At 52.7% G+C, this 20,563-nt stretch overlaps 1 protein-coding gene across 9 annotated transcripts in view; it reads right to left on the bottom strand.

The window, feature by feature from the left end:
* The window catches only part of ZBTB7C (zinc finger and BTB domain containing 7C), a 134,988-nt gene that overhangs the window by 33,898 nt on the left and 80,527 nt on the right, over positions 1-20,563 (bottom strand). Inside the window, exon 1 of one of the 9 annotated variants that reach the window (XM_084505022.1) lies at positions 8,139-8,264. The exons of 6 other annotated variants lie outside the window; for them this stretch is intronic. The gene's annotated coding sequence lies outside the window, so the exon portion shown is untranslated. Of the gene's footprint in view, positions 1-5,055; positions 5,286-7,019; positions 7,315-8,138; positions 8,265-20,563 lie in introns of those variants that run through there. 2 more of the 9 variants (XM_084505026.1, XM_084505021.1) reach the window with 2 other exon arrangements.

The raw sequence follows: 20,563 nt of genomic DNA, 5'->3' as shown, positions 1-20,563 counted from the left end.
GTGGGGAGCCCCGGGGAGAGGTTTGGCCGTGAAACCAAAGGGCAGGCAGGGCTGGGGGGGACCCCTGGCTCTGGAAGTTACAGACCTAGAGCCGAATGAAGCTGTTGGTGCTCTCAGAGCACGTCCAAGTGACGGGCAGAATTACCACCCCGTGGTGCTTCCAAGCTCCCCCGGTTTTCTTCACCTCTCCTTCTCCTAACGCTTTGCATCTCGACGGCAATTATTACCAGCGTTTCTGAAGACGAGCCCTACAGGCTCGCGACCAAGTCCCTGCCGAGCCGAGCCAGCACAGATGTGCTAGCGAGCGCTTGCAGATGGCTTCTCCTTCCCCTGAAACCCAAGAGTCTGCGGCGTGCTGCAGGCTGGGGACGCCGGGAGCACGTCCCTGCCCATATGGCGAGCGAGAAGTCACCCTGGGAAGATCAAAGCGGTGAGAGGAGACCCGGGCTGCCTCCCTCCGCCTCGCTCCGTGAAGGGCCGGTGCCCTTAGGCAGCTCGGCGAGGGATGGCAGATAAATAATACATAAATAAATAATACATAAATGCCAAAGCGCGTTGCCAAGGCCACCCCCAGGATGGATCGGCACCCGTGTGCTCTGCTCCGAGCCTGCTCCTGCCCTGTCGAGATGTCACTCGGAGCCTGACAGAGCTCCTGGACGGCGTGCTGGCTCGGGGTGATGCATCGGAGAGCCTCGCAGGTGACAGGAGCTGTAATTGCTGTGATTAAACCTCGCCGGCCTCCTGCAGCCCCGCGAAACCCGCGCCTGCTCTCAGCAGCGGGATCGATGGCCCCGGCAGGGAAAGCTGCCTGCGAATGTGGAGAAGGTGGTGGGATTTCCCAGCCGCTGGGGCAGGGAAGAAAAAGGTGCAGGAAGAAAGCTGCCATCGCTGTGCCCGCTCCTTGAGGTGTAAGGCACGGCAAGGAGGGGTCTGATCACCCAGCCCCTACCCCCACCGGTGCAGAAATCACGGAGCAGAAGCCTTCCCAGCCTGAAAATGCCTTCACGGGCTGATGTGGAGGCTGGTGTGGGCAGGCACGACTGATTTGGAGCATCTCTAGAGAACCAACCAAATCTGGAGGATGAAGCCCCTCGTGTCCCCGGGGACTGACGGATGCTCTGGTTTCCCCATCACCCCAAAAAGCAGCTCAAACCAGGAGCTGTGAGCCCACAGCCTGGCAAAAAGGGCTCTCAGGGGCAGTGTGCGATGCTGCAGATGATGATTTGGGGTTCAGTTCCTTGTGCCTGGAGGCTGAAAAGCTGCGACAAGCTGGTGGGGACCCCTGGGGAGCTGCCCTGCATCCCACCAGCTCCAGCCACCAATCTGTATTGCCGCAGCAGCTTGGCCAGATCTGCCTCTTTTTTTCTCAGCAACACCCCGAGAGCAAAACGACTCGGTAGCAGAAGGAGATAAGGCAGTGGTCATTTCAAATACATGACGAGAATGTAAAATACGAGGTACCCAGTGGCTGGATGTGGCTGTGACCGTGATGGGAGCTGCCCCTCTCACTGCAGGCTGTGCCCAGGAGCCAGCAGCACCCCTGGCACCCCTCACACCTCCCAAATTGACTCTTCCCAGCTCCGGTCACTGCAGCAGTCCAGCAGCTTTCCCATTAATGAGCAAAGCAAGGTGCTAGGATGAGGTGCCGGGCATCCAGCCCTGGTGTGTGAGGGCACAGGAGGTGCCTGCAAAACACCCAGAACAGCTCCAGCCGAGCACTTTGCAACCTGCCGACCCCTTCTTGTCTCCCGTGCGTGCTGTGGATGGATGCTGGGTGGGCTCAGGGCACACGGCACGTGGCAGAGCACGTGGGGACCACCTCCGAGCCCCCGTGAGAGGAGGCAGACACATGCCAGCCAGTTAACTCCTGAAACGAGATGCCCCCAGATAGTCTAACACCTCTGCAGGAGCCTCCGCATCTGCCAGGAGCTGAGCTGAGCTGAGCTGCAAAGGTTGCAGACTCTGCTTGAGAAATATTAGCCGTAGCTGTGTACATGCATTTGGCTTATTAGTTTTATCTAATGGGAGATTACAAAGCGGCCGGGGAAAGAGCAGAAAAATACTCTCCTTGTTTAGCACAAAAATATAGGTAACAATTATTAGGCAATAATTGATTCATCCGATACTTTATTAACTGGAGTCAGGTTTGCAAGTGACAGGCTGTGCAGCGAGCCTTTCATGTGACACGTTATTAAAGGCTCTTTTTCTGGCTCTGAAAGGCAGTGGCTGGCAGATCAAAGGTCAGACATTTCAAGGAGTAAATTGGTTTAATGTGGCTGCAGATAGCCTCACAAAACCTAATAAATATGCAGTGAAATGTAAGGAGAGAAAATTGTGGACAAGAGAGACAATTACTTTGAAACCAGGATAAGAGCAGCGCGGGCGCAAATTAATCAGCGTAAGGGCTCCTTCTCCCTGCCTCACCGTGCTGGATTTGGCACCCAGAGCAGGCGCCTGGCTGCCCGCCCAGGGTGGGAGATGCGGGGGCTCCGGGGATGCTCTGCTACCAAAATGCGCTGGGGGAAGATGCCCACAGCAACCTGAACCAGCACGGCTTCCCCGTTACACCACGACTTTCCAGTTAGACCGTGGTTTTCCAGTTACGGCACGGCTTTCCAGTTACACCAGAAGGCTTTTGTGGACTGCTGCAAAGGAGGTGTAGGAGCAACGTGGGGTTTTGTGGTCGCTGCTCGGCTAAATGCCCTCGTTGTGACACTGGGGGAACATCGGGAGGTGGGGACCCACGGCCCAGAGCTCTGCCCCCAGGGTTACAAAATGAGCCTGGAGTAGCCTGACTGTAAGGATTGATGCTCGCAGCTCGTCTCATTGCTCTTAACTCGGTCTCCTGTTTTTTTTCAGAAGCTCACCTCACGATTTTTAATCTCCAGCCAGGCAGCAATGTCTGAATACTTTGGGGTTTTGTTCCTGTTTGCTGAAATGCATTAACTCAAATGACCTCCGAGCGGCTGGAAAGCAGGGCTCCTTTGCTAAAAAGTCGCAACTTCTCCCCTCTTAATTAGGAGCGAGAAAACACCCACTCCATTTCTCTAATCTTGAAAGAGACTTCCTGCACCAACAGCGACAACAATGCCCCGTATTCCTTCTGCGGCTGGAAACCTGGAGCGGAGGAAAGAAACCTCTGAAATCAAGCCCCCGCCCCCCGCCGAGAGGCAGATAAGGGCACAACCTCTTTGTATTCCCTCCGCGGGTCACCTTCGCCAGATGAGTCACCGTGCTCCAGCGATATTTATCAGGGGCCCTCAGATAGCTGGCACGGATCGGGCACCACAGCCGTGCAGCACCGTCCCCAGGGGACTGGGTCGTGCCTGGACACCCAAAGGTGGCTTCTGCTCACCGTGTCCCCGACGATGCCGCTGCCACCTCCAGGAGGAGGCACCCTGAGAAGCACTGGGAGCGATGCAGAGCAGGGAAGCAAGTCCCACTTGCACTCTGCTCGCCGTGGGATGCTCTGCCACGCTCAGGGAAGAGCTCTGCGCCTTTTTGGGGTCACCCACAAGGACGGCGGTGGGGCACGGCCGCCCCAACCTGCAGCCCACGCAGGCAGGCAGGCAGCGCGCTCTCACCCGGAGTTATTTGTGCGTGTATGGCTCTCCCATAAATCAGGAGCCCTGACAGTGTAATTTGTATCTGGGGAACCCGGAGCAATTACAGAATCAACCCAAACACTATTTGTTTCTCAAGATTTCGCCCTTAGTTAGCACTGTCGTTCTGCTTTAATTACACCGTAATTAATTGCAGCAAAACTGTTTGGAAAGTGCGTGGTGGGGCACGGTGGGGAGGCTCAAATATTGCAACCTGCCTGCTCCTCTGCAGCCACAGGGGTGAAAACCCCTCCGCAGGAAAGCTGCGATCTGGATTTGATATAACACTCGGCGTTCCCCTCACCACCATCCCTCAGAGGATCTGCACGTCCCTTCAAAACCAGACCGAGACCCATGGAAGATGATCACTGAGTGACTTCACATGCAGGGAAATGAAGGCACAGAGGAGCTAATCTCTTCAATTTATCTCCAGACGGGATTAAGAGGGCAGAATTCACCAGAAGTGAACCTAGGAAACGCGAGGCACCACATTCATCCGAGGCTGCCCCCAGTTTCATCACCTGGCCTGGCTTGAAGGCAGCAGCACCTCCAGTCCCACCCCTCTGCCTCAGCTTTCACAAACACCGATAGTTTCCGTGCACGAAGCACAGCTGGGGCAGAAATCCCCCTCTGCACCCTGCTGGGCTGGACAGAAAGATAGAAGGAAAAAGAAGGGAGAGGGCAGGCAGGAGCCCGGCTCCCGCAGGTGACTCACCCAGGCACCACAGCCCCTGGGGCAGGAGGGGAAATTTCCCATTTTGAAATTGCTCAACAACAAGAAAAATATTCCTTTTTTTTTTTTTTTTTTTTTCTCAGTTTGTTTCCCTTCAGCTCTATACCTTGTGGAACAAAACGCTGCCTCGCTTTTCTCTGTGCTGTTGTCTTTTTTTTTTTTTTTCATCTCCTCTGGCTGGGCTGGGGCTGTCCCAGCTCCGTCCCTTCACCTACTTCATCCTCCCCCGCTCAGGGCAGGGAGTTTTAGGGGATGTGGCCCAAGCAGGTCACTAGAGCAGCCCAAGCTTGTCGCTCGGTGAGCAATCTGGAGGGGTGTTTTATAGACCCCCAAGGGTCCCCAGGCTTTGCTCCACCACCCCGAGTGTTCCTGCTGGCTCCCGCGCATGGGTGGAAGGGCCCAAATTTTGGATGGAGGAAGCCGTCCCAGCACAGCACCAGAGCTATCACCGCCCCAGCAGTGCTGGAAGATCCCCGGGCGGTCTCGGAAGACCTCCCAGGGACATGCCTAGAGAACCGGGGCTTTGGCAGCGGATCTGCTCCATCAGCTTGGGCGCACCTTGCCAAAAGGTGCCCAGATGCCATGGTGACGGGCTCGGCGGGGATAAACACCGAGCATGGGTGTGGGCTGTTTGCATAGCGAGGAAGCTGGCTGGCCTCCATCCCTCCACCCTGCCTCCTCCCCGTGGTGCCAGGAGCTCGATCCAAAGTGGTCTCCTACCTCCTCCCGGGGCTGGCTCATCCGCCGGCAGCACGGAGACACTTCCCAAACTGGTTCGCTGCTGGGCAGGGCACGGGTGGGGGACGGCTGCCGGGCTGCCTCTCCCCACAGCCCGGGAGGTGGATGTCATCTGATGGTCCCGACGGCCACACGCATGCCCAGACCCACACGGAAACCACGGGGACCTGCCACGGGGTGAGGTGTCCCCTCCTCCTCTGTCCCAAAGGCAGCCCCAGGGGAATCGGGGCTGGCCCCGCAGGCAGCATCGAGGGGCTGGGAGGGATGCGGGGAGGAGCAGGGGTGTTTGAGGGGTGCCGATGGGTTTGGATGTGGGGAGGAAGCTGGACACACGGACACGGGTCGCTGGGCACGCCAGGGGAAGGACGTGAAGGTGGATGGGAGAGGGAGAAGCTGGCTGCTGCCGCCCCACGGCTCACAAGAGCTCTGGATGTGGTATCCTGCCCCCAGAAAGTTGTGTCCTGGGAAAGCGTTTGTGGCCACCACGTGCCCGTTCCTTAGGGGCAGGAACATCTCTCTGAGGGATGAGGAAGAAAACAATCAAACTGCCGTGAGAAATAAACGCATAATGAGGGGAAGCTGCTCCCATGAGCAACGCTCGAAAATTACACAGGCTTATGAGCAACGGGCACTGGGCACATGCTTCCAGTAAGGAACCAGAAAGCTCTGACTAATGCAAAGATGCCTCCAAATCTCTCTTGGCACAAGTATCCCAGCCCCACATCCCCTCCCTCTATTCATCCCTGAAGCTCGCAGGCAAAGAAAAACAACCGGCACGGCTCCCTCGCTGACCCACATCGGCTCCTCCGCACCATCCCGACGCTGACCCCATCCCCGAGGGCAAAAAACCCCTCCCAAACCCCACTGCCCAGTCACCAAGCTCTGTGGGGTCACTGCCCAATGATCTCCGAATTTGTAAAACCTTCCCATTGGTCACACCAAATGGGAAAACGATAAGGACTACGCACCGGGGAGAGAGGCTTCAGCACTCCGAAAGTATTTTAATAGCTGCTATTTAATTAAAAGCAATAGCTCTGGAATTATGTGAGTGAAACTTGCCACTTATTTATTAATTAGAGGAGGAATTTCAAAGGAGGCAAAGAGAATTAGGTGCTGGCCAGCCCCAGGCTTGCTGGAAAACCCCAGGCTCTCACAGCTGATGCTTGCTCGGTGCTCTAACACGCCGGGTCTGACTCTTCATCGCCTGGCACCTGAGCAAACAGCACCGGGCACCAGTGGAAAGTGGGTGTAGGACCCTGCCTGATCGGGAGGACGGGCTCCACATGTCCTCTGCTGGGCTCTGTGTGACCAAACGTCAGGAAGGCGGGACGGAGAGCACGAGGGAACAGACAGAGCCGGGAAACGCAGCCCCTTCCCTACAAGAGGCAGCCCACCTCAGTTACACCAGCCGCACGTGTAAGGATGACTCAGAGGAGGAAACCTGCTCAGGATCAGGCCTTGAGTGCCTAAGGTCACTGCTCCACGGAGGACACCACCGAGGGAGGCACAGCTGGGTTTTGACAAAGCCACCGCGGCTGCTCGGGGCACGGGGTGCGCCCCCACGGAGCCAGCAGCCAGCCCCGCTGTCCCCACGCAGGCAGATATCCACCCTGGGGCAGATCCCCAGGATTAATGCCGAGAAGCCCCCAGGTTTTGCTGTGCCACAGGAGGAGCTGGAGGCACAGGCAGAGCTCTGCTGGCCGTCACCCCACATCTGCACCCCGGGGCTTGGTGTCCCCACTGCATTTGGCCACCGGAGACATTCGGCACAGCCCCTCTGTAACCCCCAGCCCTCAACCACCAAGCAGAAAGGAGGGGAAAGCCACCACATGCAGACTTATCCCCCCCCAAATATCACAGCTGTGGCTGCCCCGACCTTTTGCAGGGGCAGGACGAGCTCCGGGGCCCTGCACAAAGGCAACATTTCCGCACACGCAGCAACGCACTTGGAAAAGCAGCGCCGAGACCTCCGAGCACCGGTTCCTCCCCTGCAGAGCACATTCCTCCCGTCGGATTTTCATTCAGCCAAACCTTAAACAAAACTGCAGCTCGCCGCCGTTGTTCCTGTCCGTGGCACGGTTCTGGGAATCACCCAGGAGGCTTGGTGGAGAGATCCCAGCTTCCAGAGCCGGGGAGGGACTTTGTGCTGTTCAAACAGCACGGCGATTTACGCTTAGGAAGGATCTGTTAAAAATATTAAACCCTAGCGGGGTAAAACATGCCATCCGGGGGCGTCCTCTTCACTAAAAAAGCAGAAAAAACTTCCAGACAGAGGCTGGGACTCCAGCCCGAGCTGCTGCCAGGATGCCTGGGCGCAGGACGAAGCCCTGCTCGTGTCCTGCAGGGCTGGGGGCGAGCAGGGCAGGCTGAGCCGTGCCAGCCCCAGCCCCATGCCCAGCAGCAGGGCCAGCCCGCACTGCCCGAGCATGCATTCTGCTTCAACTACTATTTTTTTTTTTCAACCTGCTATTAAAATATTTCTATTTAATTATTTTTTACTTTTTTTTTTTTTTTTTTTTTTTCAGCAAGCTTTCCATACAGAACAACCGGAACAAAATTAACCTTAGGAAAACCAAGACAAATATTAATCACCTGCCCCTTCAGCGCCCTTCTGCCTACCCAGCAGGAGGTATTAGCAGATGTGTTTTCATGCTGATCCTTCCTATCTAGAGCAAACAAACAAATAACTGAACCGGACCTGCGAAGAAACCCCGCAAACTGAGAAGCCGTACTGTATAGGTGTTGATACAGAGCCAAAATCCCCGGGCTCGGTAAAGGTTCGAGACACCAAACAAGTAAATCGGAGAGAGGATCACGGGGGTTAGTTGAAACAGCAATTAAAAACGCGTGTAAACGGTGATAGATTATTGCGGGGGATCGCTGAGCAAGCCGGGGCGATCTCTGAAAAGAACACGATTAGCCTCCGAGCATGAAATCCAGGCTGCTCCCCCTCACTTAAATAAACCGCGGAAGCCGTGAAAGGATTAAAAAAAAAATAAATAAAAATAAAAATCAGATCCTTTGGAAACCAGGCGCGACGTGGAAAAGTACAGCACCCAACCCACCTCTCTGCTCCGCGTGCCGACCCGCGCCTTCCCCTCGCCGCGCGCTGCCTATCATAAAACTTGCTGCTTTGTTGTAGTCAGAGCTGGCGAGGCTGCTGCCCGGGTGTCTGCAGCCGAGTGGAGATTGTCATTGATTTGTGTGAGGAAAGTTAAGCCTTTCTAGGAGCGGTTATGAGAATTCACTCCCACCACTCCCTCTAAACCAAAAGTATTTGGCACCGAGCCCTCCTCGTCCACCTGTACTATTAAGGTCTAAACAGCACACGGGACGTGGACCAATTTTACCAGGATCTTTTCATGTTTCCTTTTTAAACAAGCACACCAAGTTCTTTGCAAAGATTTTTTTTTTTTTTTAATTTTTTTGAAATCCCATTTTTCTTCAAGCGGACTTACCGCATCCCTTCTGCTTCCCACGTGGTGTGGCCGCACTTTGGGCCACCCCCAGCCAGCCGCGGGTGTAGGAAGCCGTGGGCGAGCTCCCACCACCCTGCCCCACGTCCCCCACCAGCTTGAACCCGGGTCTTTTGTCTTTTGGAAAAAAGACGTATGTAATTTAACTAAAAACATGTTTTTTTTCTTTTTGTTTTTTTTTCTTTTTTTTTTCTGCGGATCTGACCCAAGCAAGGTCGCCGAGGAAGGCAAGGCACATTCAGAGGCGGGTTTGCTTACACAAGCTCCCAGCTGCAGCGCTGTGCCGGGGATCAGAGCCCAAGCTGGGCGCTCGGTGCAAGCGCCGAGTGACTTTGAGAAGCACAAAATCCCTTCCCCAAGTGCTCTGCGAGGGGCTTCTCAGCTTACCCGTGGAGAGAAAACCAAGGGAAAACCTCCAGCGGTGCAACCAGCCCCTCAGCGCCCGGCTTGGGAAGCCACCTCCTGCCCACCTGAGGTGGCCCTGAGGCCACAGAGAACCCGTCCTGTCCCTGCACAGGGCCCGTCCCCTTCCACGAAGCCCTCTTGGCAGAGACATCACCAAACCACTGCTGCCCGGCTCACTGGAGCGTGCCGCCTCGCCCCGGCAGGGCTCTGTGGAGCAGGAATCGTTCCCTGCCGGTGGGGATGCAGCCTGACCGTGCCCAGCATGCATGCAACCCTACGGGCTTGGTCATGGTGTTGAGAGAGAAATAACAGGATTTGGGGCAGGTCCCTCCTCTTCTCCAGGGCTGTGCAGCGGGTGGGGAGCAGCTGGCAAGGGCAGGGATGCATCCGGGGTTGTTCCTGTTGGTGTGCCCCAGACGCACAGGCATCGGGGCACTGGCATGCACAGTGAGGTGGGGTGGGCTCCCCGGTGCTCTGTTTTTGGGAGAGACCAAAGAAATTGGCTTGACCCGGAGGTTCTGCCCCAAATTCAACAGCCCTGCCTCCGAGCACAAAGTTAAACACCGCGTGTAACAAAATACTAGTTCCTTTCTGGCAAAGGTATCATGACAACGAGGAAATACAGATTTTTGTTAAGGCAATAAATCTGATGGGAGCAGCTGGACACCGAGTTACACATCACATACCTTTCTGCTGGCCTTACTTTAAAGAGGCACACGCGAAAACCCAAATCACAACCGAAGGCGAATCAAAATTGTTTATACAAAGGGAATCTTTCTGGAGCACGAGGCAAAATCAAGTGTAAGATAGCCTGGGGCAGGCCGGCACTCCCAGACACGGCTGGGGAGAGCTGCATGCTCACAGCTCGCTTACTTTTGAAACTTATTACACCCTCTCTTGGTCTGCAGCAGAAAAAAAAAAAAAAAAAGAAAAAAAAAAAGCTGCTTCCATCCCCACACCCAAACCACTATCTGCAGCTCCTCTGGCTGCTGGGTTTCTAAGGAGTGTCTGGGTAAATCAGTACACGAAGTCGGTGCGAACAATGTGTCCGGCCCCAGATAAGGGCAAAGCAAAACTTGGGCAACATCCAGTGGCTGCCAAGGCGGCATGGAGAGGAACGCAAACTGCCACCCACTGCTTTTCCTGCTGCTCCGGCTGTCCCGTCCTTGGCGGTCCCCTGGGGTCTGCAGCCAGGGAGATGTGGAACCAAGGGTGTTTGCTGTGAGAAACCGAAGGGCAGGGGTGCCTGACAGAAGGAAACAACCCTTGGCCAGAGCAGGGATGCTCCAAATTAGACCCAAGCAGCCTCTTCCCACAAAAGCTGTTTTTTTTCCATCAAAACGGCTTGCTCCCGTCAACCCGCAAAAGCCAATCTGTTGGAGAAACAATTACTTCCATCCCATGCTACTGAAGTGCATTGTTCGTCGTGAAATTTCCCAGGGTGTTTTTTAATCGGCGTGTATGGAAATGTCCCCAGCCCATTTATTAAAAATGTCCCCAAATTCCTGCAAGCCAAAACCAACATTTTCATACAGCAAAACACTTGGAGGGCAGACAGTGACAAATGAAACATCTCAGCAATGACTCTGAGTACAAAAACACTGTGGACTATTTTGTGGAAAATGGGTCCCCACTGAACCCTGGAAATAATTTGCCATTTTCCATGTGAAATTGGTTCCTGGTTTTTGATCACCACTGATGGAGGGATGAGCGGGTCTCCTAGTCTGTCAGGGAAGAGAGAATAAACTGCTTCTAACTGGGTGTGAAATAAGAATAGCAGGAGGAAGGGGAGAAGGAAGGGTTCCCACAGACCCCACCTTGGCCAGGCAGATCACAAGTGTAACAGAAAACACTCAGGAAAAGAAATCCTAGAAGAGGCTACAAATCCCAGTTCGGCCCTGGAGTCCCAGGGGACAGCTCTAATTGCGAGTATATTGGATAGAAAGATGTCCTGAAGAAAGAGCACTTACAGTGTGGCTGCCCAATTAGAAAATGAAGAGGTCATCAAATTTAAAGGTTTTCATGAGCAAAATTAAGTTTGACACAGTTTTGTTCTCTCTAGCTTTTTTTAAAAGAATACATTTGTACAAATGTTCTGTGAAATTCTGCAGCCTCCTTTTGAAACCGAGTTTTTCAGGCCAGTTTTAAACTTTTGCTAGCTGGAGCCCAATAATCACCCTCAGGGAATCCAACTTTCTGAGAGGCAGCAGATACTTTGCAGTGTATTTCTTGTAATATTTGCAAGATTTCCTGAAATGGTCATATTTTTCAACGGAAAATACTTTTTTTTTTTTTCTTTAAAAATCCTTATTTTATTGTCAAAACATGTCACTAAAAAAAAAAAAAAAAAAAAAAAAAAAACCTACAGGTGAATTTTGGTAAGAAATAAAACCCAGCAACAAAATATCCCCCCGAATCCCACAGAAACTGCTTGCAAACTGGAAACTTTGACAAGCCCGGAGAGGCTTTCTCCAAGGTGTCTGTCCCACACATGCACATGTTTCCGTTTGCTACGGTGCATATCCCCATTAATTTCACTACTGCTACCCAGGCAATAAAGTTAAGCTGTGCCTAAGTGCTTCCAAATGTCTGCCTTATTTTATAGGTGATAAAGTAAGTGGAGGGAAGAGCCCACAGCCTCACATCTCAATGCCGAGCTGCCACCAGCTCAGCTGGGACAGGAGGAAGGACGATGGGGAAACGACCCATCTGCTTTAGGAAAGTGCACTCATCGGTGCCGGTTTTTCATCTCTAAAATACAGCCGTGGGCACTGAGGAGCAGATGAACCATAAAAGGGGTTTTCTTGCTAACAGCCCCATGCACTGAGGATGAGGAGCTGCTTCCAGCAAGGGGCTGGCTCACACCTCGGTGCACACCACGGATCAGGCAGCCCCGCTTACACCAAATCCAGAAGAGTCCCAGCCAAAAATCTCAAAGCTCGGAGGCAGATCAGTGAAAATGGGTCCTGGCTAAGTTGGGGTCCCATGGTTTTGTAGCATGTCTCATTTGGAATCATCATGGCCATAGTCAGATCGCTCCTACAGGACCTCACGTGCTTCATGGTGGAGCTCGATGAGGCTCCGGTGTCAGCGAGGGCCACAGGTCCCCCTATGCTGGAGAAATGAATATCGTTTTGGTTTCTATGGAGGGAATGGGGCTGGATGAAGCCAGGACGATACAGCATATATGTGCACATGCATACTGTACGTGCGGCTGCATGATGGGATCTCCCTCCATCCCATGGCTTCAGTGGGGCTCTCGGAGTTCCCACAGGGCCCAGCACCAGCCCTGGGGCACTGAATGTCAGGGAACCACCACAGGAATGACAAAAATGTGGTGCAGAGCACAGGCATGTGAGGACAGCGGGGGTGAGGGTGATCTCTGGCAGGCCGGGACGCAGGAGGCCCGGTGGGCCCGCGTCCTTCAGCCCTGCCTGTAGGGCCAAGGGCACTGCTCTGGGGAGGTGCCGCAGGCCGAATGCACCAGCCGTTTCTCCTTCTCCCCAAAAAAAGACATCACCAGCATGACCAAGATGCTGGTTGATCTCAGTGCTGGCCATCAGGGCCACGTCACCCTTGCCAGGACATCGCAGGGTGTGTGAGGGAACGGTACCAGCTCCCAGTCCCCATGGAAAACACCACAGATAAAGTGCACGCACACCTCCCTCCCTGGGTTGCACTGCTGGGTTACTTGGTTAGAGGATACATGCCTGAAGGCAGGAGCCAAGCCGCTTTATTTGTTTTTAATGTTTCAGTCCTCCCTTCCTCTTTGTCAAGGAGGATTTTCAGGTCCACTTCAGCTCGTGTTTGTGCAGGGCTGGGCGAGGGTTGCTAAAAATAAATGGCCACAGGATGAATCCTAAGCACAAGTGGAAGTTATTTCGGTGTTGTTCAGAATACTCTCACTTTGCACACAGTATGCACACATTAATGGTAAAAGACACGATGTGGAGCCACCTCACAGAGCCTGCCGGAGTAGCAGTTTTACGGGGGGTGCCTATCCCTCCACTGATGCCCCCCCAGACCAGGCACCCCCAGGGCAGATGAAGCTGGGTGAGATGAAGCCCTCCAAAGACATCCAAAGGGCTTCCTGGACAAAGGACAAACATCACCTTTATAAATATCACCATTCCCAATGCCAAAGAAACCTGCCCAGCATCTCAGAGCAAATGTGAGATTGGTGATAAAAACCTAAGAGACACAAATATAACCTGCCAGGGGACAAAACAGAGGAGGAGACAGATATCTAAATCTTAGTGATAGCTCCAGATTTCAGCTGACTTCCATTGCAATCACTTCAAACTGCCTTGCACAATTCACCACCCCGGTGAAATTGCTACACGCAGCTTTGGAAATGTGTTCCCTGCGTCGCAATTTCTCTAGCAGTTATTTTTACTTTGCTCTCACACAAAATCAGGCATGATGCCTCGCTGGGTCTGTCCACATCATCCCACCTGTGGGACCGAGCAAATTGCCAGCCTCGGGGCTCTCATCACAGCTCGGCTCTCGTGGGCTGCTCACCCTCTGCTTTCATTTCCACAGTCCTGAAAGTGATCCTTACCCTGGAATGAGTAACTTAGCAGAAGCTCCCTGATGTAGGTGGAAACAATCTCATCTGCTTTCAAAAGCTGCAGATCAGGCCATAGGTCCTTGCAGAATATTGCATTAATAGTGAGAGGCAAATGAGCCATTTTGCTTCTCCTGGCTGAAAAAAAAAATGCAGCTGACCTGATTTACCTTCCCGATAATGTATTTAAAAAGTGCTCCCGGGCTGAGGACTTCGCCAGCCGAGATTTCATACGAAATGAAACTGTTTATGTCATGACCGCAACCTTCTGAAAAATGCCCTTTTATATGGGAAAGCTCACAAGACCCTTCGGTATAATGATCTCAGCGATATCAATAACCACATTTCGGCAGATTCATTATCTGCTCGCCGGCCGGCCTGGCCGCGCAGCCAAGTGCTGAAGCAGGATGGAGTGAGAAAGGCAAACACTGAATTCATCCGCTCTTTCCGCAGAAAATTGACATCGCGGGTCATTCTTTTCCTTAGAAAAAGCCAGGCTTTTATTTCCTCTCCCCTCACGCGTGCTGGGGAAGGAGGGCCTGCGCTGCACACAACGCTGAGCAGAGCTGATCAATCTGCCTTTGGTGCTGCCTCCTCCTCCACAGCTCACTCCCCGCTCCCCAAGTGCCCCGCTCCTCGCTTCTCCAAACTTTGCACAACATTTTCCTCCTTCGCCCCTTCCTTTCCATACTCAGCCCCTGCTGTTCAGGATTTAAACACGCATCCTAATGCTGTGCAAAGACTTCAGACTGCAATTCATAGGAAATCTAGGCTCCAGAACAAGTTTATTTTATATCAATATTTTCAAGCCCAAGGGACTTTCATGCCCTCCAGCTTCATACAAAACAAACTGCTTCTCCCAGCAGCTTCTGCACTGAGGCCCTTGCTCCCAGCAGAGAGAGGCAGCAGCAGTCTTGGCTGTAAGGGGCTTGCCCTGATCCTTAGAAGTGTTTAAAGCAATTTATTAGTCTAAAAAGTCTGCACCTTTTTTTTTTTTTTTTTTTCCTGAATGTGCCTAGCTACAGCATCCAACCATCTAACCCCTCTGTGCCTTTTTCTGCCAGAATAAAGCTCGGTGTTCAGAAATCTCTGCCCAAAGCGAGGACTTGAATGCTGGAAGTCAGCCCCTGACCTCCCGTTAGACAAAACAACTGAAGACATTTAAGAGTCCCTCTGTTTGTGCAACTCCTCCGACAGCACTTCACTGTAACACCTCACAGTGTTTGGGCTTTCAGCCCAAAAAGTGTTTTCAGCCTTCTCTTGAGTTGCTGGTGATGCTCAGCATCGATGCCTGGGGCATTTGCAGCTGCAAAGCAGAATGCAACTGCACAGTGCCTGCTTTGGTAGCCTTTTGGTCATTTTCCACCATATTTAACCATTCTGGGGTAGGCAGGAGCTGCTGAGAGGTTGTGACTTAAGCAAAACAAGCCAGCATTGGCACATACAGAGACAAAAAGCCGAATCACCTCTGGGAGCATCCCAGTGCTGCCACCCACGCCACACCTCAGTATCCCCAGACTGCACTGCCAGGCCCCATTTTGCTACACATAAAGAATAAAAAAAGCAAAATTCTGCAGACCCAGGGCAAAGAAACCCAACCCAACCCCTGACCCTGACTCCTAGCCCCAGCCACCACTTGTCACTGGATTGCCTTTTCAAGAGCACGACACTGGACTCACGGGAGAACGGGTCTCTGTACGACAACCTCTCTGGTTACTAGCTACGTGTGGTGTTGCAGCTCAGGGGAGTGCTATGAGCAGCGCTGGAGGAAATTCTCAGCCAAACCCATTAACAAACCCCAAGCTATGTGCCTGCGCTGTGGCTGGGCTGTCACCTCCCGGGCATCCTTGGCTGCTGCCCCCGAGCGTGTGCACAGCGCGCAGCGATGGTAATTGCAGGTGAGAGTCCCTCGCCGCCTCCCACCTTGCTGAATCAGCAGCAATTAAGGGGATAAGAGCATCGCTGAGGAAAACCGTGATTTCCTCGCCTGGCTCTGCACCACCAGGACGGTGAGGGAGGCCCTCAGCTCGAGCCATTCTGCCTTGGTGCCCTGATGAGATTGAGCTGACAGAAGAAGCAAGCGGCGCTGGAATAAATTGATATTTAAAAGGGCAGAAGTCCCACGGGAGTTCAATACCGCAGCAGCCGAGCTGCTAACAAGGACAGGCAATCTCCAGTTGTCCAGGGGTGAGAGGATGAGGATGAGGAGGCAGATGGGGATGAAGGACCATACATGCTCGTTCCAGGGCTCTGCTACCTGCAGGAGCCCCTGCAATAATGCTGCCCCAGAACAAATGGGCTGGCCCTCCCTGCCCCAGCACCTCTGCCCCTGCCTGGAGGCCCCCAGGTTTATTATTTCAGAAGCCCTGAGGCAGGGGGAAGCCAGGGAAAGGGAGGAAAAGAAGAGGAGGAGGTAAGATGGGGGAAAGAAACAGGTCAAGGAGAGAGCAAGCAGGCACAAACAGAGATGAGGGGTTGCACATCCATGAAAGACTAACCTAAAATTGGCACGTTGGCACAGAGAGGGGTGGTGAAAAGAGATATTACGATGCAGAATGTAATGACAAGAAAAACTGGGGGCAAATCTCATCCTTTCTGGAAGGCCAGGGGGAACTGGTGGTTTGGAGCTCTGCAAGGGAGCCAGACTGCACAGCAAGCCAAACAGCACAGCAAATGGCAAACTCCTTAATAAATGCAAAGCGATGCATGATGGGGGGATGAATTTCTGCTCCTCGGGCACCTTACGGGGTCCTAAACCGACTGTGTCACACCAAGGAGGGACCTGACAGCAGCGGAGACAGCACGAGGGAGACCTCTGCTCCACGCACAGCTGCAGCCCCAAAGCTAACAAGATGTTCGGATGCATATGGAAAGGGACGGCAAATAATCCTGGCAATATTATAATGCCTTTGTATAAATCAGTAGTGCAGGCTCAGATGGGGAGAAAAGTAATGATGCAGAAAAGGCAGAAGTGTTCAATCAATATTTCTGCTCCGCATTTGGAAAGAAGCAGGATGATATGCTTGTATCACATGAGGAGGATGAAGTACTTTCCAGTCCATTAGTAACCAAGGAGGTTGTTAAACAGCATCTACTAGCGATAAACAATTTTAAATCAGCAGGCCTGGATAGCTTGCTCCCAAGAGCCCTCCAACAGCTGGCTGAGAAGCTCTCTGCCCTGCTGATGTTAATTTTTAATAAATCTTGGAAAACGGGGCAAGATCTAGGAAGAATGCAGCATGCCACGCGGATCTGCAAAATGGGCGAGTGGGATGGCCTGAGGAGCAGGTTGGCCTGAATGGCATCAGTCATGGGTAAAATAATGGGGACGCTCCTGAGAGGCAACCGGAGAGGAATTAAAGGACAGGAACACAGTTAATGCCAGCCAGAGAGGACCTGCGGAAAACACATCATGTCAAACAAAGCTGATTTTGTTCTCCGAGCAGATTACAAGTTCAGTTAATAAAGATAATTGCCTAGAGATAATATACATAGGCTTTTGTAAGGCATTTGATTTACTGTGGCATGGCATCCTGATTAAAAACTGAGCACTGTATTACAACAATAAAGCACATGTGCAGGGGCTTCAGATCTGATCTCTGCAAATAGCTGTCATGGGGGAGTCGGGCTGTTTCCAGGGGGATTTCAGAAGGCTCAATACCAGCCCCAATATTCAGCGTTTTCTTATCTGGAAGCAAATATAACATCGCTGCTGGTAAATCAGCTACGTGCTACACAAACAGCAGAGGCCAAGCAGCCATCCGAGCAGAGCAGGCTAGCAGGTGGCTGGGGTCACCACTGCTGCGCTCGGCGAGCCTTGGGTGCACAAATGTGAGCAAGGAGGAGGTTTTACTTCTTTGGGCTCAATGCAAGGGTGGACAGGGGAAAGCCCTGGAGGTGCGTGAAGGTGGAAGGAGAAGATGTGACCTTCTCCTGTGGTCCCATGGTCCTGCTGCACGTGTGCTGCTCATCCAGAACGGGCACTGCAGGGCATCCAGTGAGGTGCCAAGGGACCAACCCCAGAGGCTTAAAAGTGTGCGTTTGAAGAGACATGGAAAGAACAGAGCTGTTCTTTGAGCCTGGGAGGGGAGATAAATCACGGGTGTCCAGGAGCAAAGCACAAGGGAGCGTGTGTGTTCCAACCCAGCCATTTCTAGGCTCTGATGCTGAGCTTTGTGACCCTCAGGAAATCAACTAAGGCTCAGTCCAGCATTTTGGTACAGGGGTACTTCATCTGGCCTCATATCCCTGAGCCCCTGCTGCCCTGGGGAAAGCAGAGCACTTTTGCTGTGTGGGTAAACACCTCAGTGACACCCAGCAGGCAAGCAGACGGGTGCCAGTGAGCATCCCCGTGGGCAGCACGCAGACTGAAATCTGATTCTTGTCCACAGCTCCAAAACCAAAAACCTTGCAACCAAAAGGTCTCTAGAGACCTGTGAGCAAGAGAAAACAGGATTTCTTAAACAATCCTACGTGAATCAGCTTCTCTGCATCCCGGTTACTCCAATAACAGTTACACCAGCCCTAGCACCCTATTAGCATCACCGCTCCCTTGCTCCCCGAGCAGGTATTCCTTTTTCTCAGGCACCACCCAGCTCCCCCTGAAGCCAGCAGTGTGCTACCATGCCTTCAACCTTACTGTTATTTTCTTTACCTTAAAAAAAAAAACAACACATAAGCTGCTCAGCCCTGTTAGGCAGCCAGCAGCGGGTGGGTGATGTGGCACCGAAGAGGAAGGCTGAGGAAGGCAGCCAGCACTCCAGCCCACATCCCTGTCCTTGAGAGCACCAGGGGGCAAAAGAGGTCCCTTGGTGACTCAGAGCTGGGTCACAGGAGCAGGATTCTCCCTGCCCTACCTTCATTTGTGTTCTCTCCCGGGTCGGGAAGGGCACTTTGGTATCTGCCACTTCTGCAGCAGCCTTGGAAGGAACTGGAGTGCTCAGCCCCGTGGCAGACAAGGGGGCATGTTGCTGTATCAAAACATCTCCATGCCCCACTCCCTGGGAAAAAAAAAGTGTAGAGAAAAACAAGGATTTTTTTTCCCCTCCTGTCCTTTTTCCTTCTAAAATCCATTCAAGGAAGAATTTAGACTGCAACATATTTTTTCCATCTGCCTGGCTTTGCGGATGGCTGTTTACCACTGCGTGTGTCCTAAACCTTCAGAGTTCACCCAGGGCTCTCCACAGCTTCCTGGTGCTCTGGAGATGACCCCTGGCTAACAGCAGCACAGTCCCTGGCCTCACATTTACATCGACTTCGCCACAAAGCAGTGATGGAGAGAACTTACTGCTTACGTTTCTCAAGGGCTCCTTCGACTCTTCTTGCTTCAGGGACAGAAAGGGGTCAACAATTCCAGCCCCAGATGTTTAACCCAAGCAGCCCCCATCCATCAACACCTGAGCTGAGGATTAGAATACATTGTTATTGCTGAAGGTGAATTCGAGAGATAAGGCATTAAATCAAAGTCTTACCTAATGTTAGACATTACAAAATATTTCAGGCTTGGATACAAAAAGCCACTTTGGCTTAAAACCCCTGACTCCCATCACACACAGTTTTGGTGAGCCATGCTGATGGTGAAGCCTTCTTCAGGGAAACTCCCTAAGCAGCTCTCTTATCTGGCTGCCCAGGTGCGAGGTAAAAGTTTGGTGCTGCTCACCCAAAAAAAGACAAGCATGCCCTCGAAGAGCCACGCTTTTTTGTTGCCTCTTCTGTTTTTCCTGGATTTATCAGGAAGGGTGCACCCAAATCCCTGTGGCTGCCCTTGAACATTTTGCTCCCATCGCTCTGCACTAAGAGAGAAAAATCCTGCTTGTTGCACTGCTATTCATTATCCCCAGCTTTTACCGAGAAGCTGCTCTCCCTGGCATTTACACCAAGGCATGTTTTACTGCTCTCCGTGCACTGGAGATGGGTTTTGGCAAGCCCAAAGGGTTGCCCAAGAGTGTCTCTTTTTTTCTGGCGAAGACAAGATGAGGCATGTGGCACAGCTGCCCCCCAGAAAACAATATTGCCTCGACCCCGTCTTGCCCTCGCCCTGCGCCCCGGCGCCCAGCATGTTTTCCTCAGCCTCTCCTACACATTTCCATGGAGAGAAAGCCTCAGCCTCCGCTCCCAGCCAGGCTACGGCGAGCAGCTCTCCTCGGCTGCAATTAACGCTTGACGAGGCAGAACATCCCCCCAGCTCCAGACGGCACAGCCAGAGCAAATTATTTAGAAGAAGGGGGGGAAAAAAAATAAAAAAATAACCACGGCAGACAAAGGCTTCTTGTCTTAAAGTCCTTACTCAGGCAAAACCAGCTGGGGCTGGAGCATCGGGTGCGGGGTGCGCCGGTTCGCGCCGCGGTCAGGTGCTGCTGCGTAAGCACTCGGCTCCTCGGCGTGGATTTGGACACGCTCACGGGAGAGCACCGACGTGCCCAGCTCCCAACTGGAGGTTTCCCACTGAAATGCAGGGATGGGGGTCCCTCTGCACATCCCCACTGGCCTCGGGGACAGCACGGTGGCGATGCCACAGGGCCCGGGAGCTGCGGCTGCGCGGAGCGGTGGCGTCCCCAAAGGGCTCCCTAAAGGTTTGGCTCTGATTGCTCCAGCAGGACATGATTTTTCAACAGGTTGAATAGCACCGAAGCAGTAATTGCGTATTTTTCCCTCATATTAAAAAAAAAAAAAAAAAAAGGGAAGGAGGAGGAGGAGAAAGGACTCATTTATCATGTGCAGCCGAAGTCTAGCCTGGACTCAGTGAAACGAAAATGAGTCAGTGACACCTCACATAATGGCATTCCAGTTTGTTCTCTTAAATAATTTGTATTTTAATGAGTCTGTTTTACTCCAGCACTGGTTTGTAGCCCCCACATTTTCTCAAGCCCTTCCGAGCTTTAATTTGATTTTTAAAAATTCCCAGTGTTGCATTTTTATTAACAAAAAGCAAAAGAAATGCAGGCTCGCCGCTCTGCCAGCTCGGATGGGAGCAGGTAATGAATCTGCACGCAGGAGATGGTGCTTATCTCCATGGCCTTGCCGTTCCAAGCCTGCTTATTTA

This window comes from Aythya ferina, assembly GCF_964211825.1.
Source record: "Aythya ferina genome assembly, chromosome: Z".
In the NCBI taxonomy this organism is placed as follows: Eukaryota; Metazoa; Chordata; class Aves; order Anseriformes; family Anatidae; genus Aythya; species Aythya ferina.
Note: the sequence above shows the minus strand (reverse complement) of the source record. Positions and strands in the feature narration are given on the sequence as shown.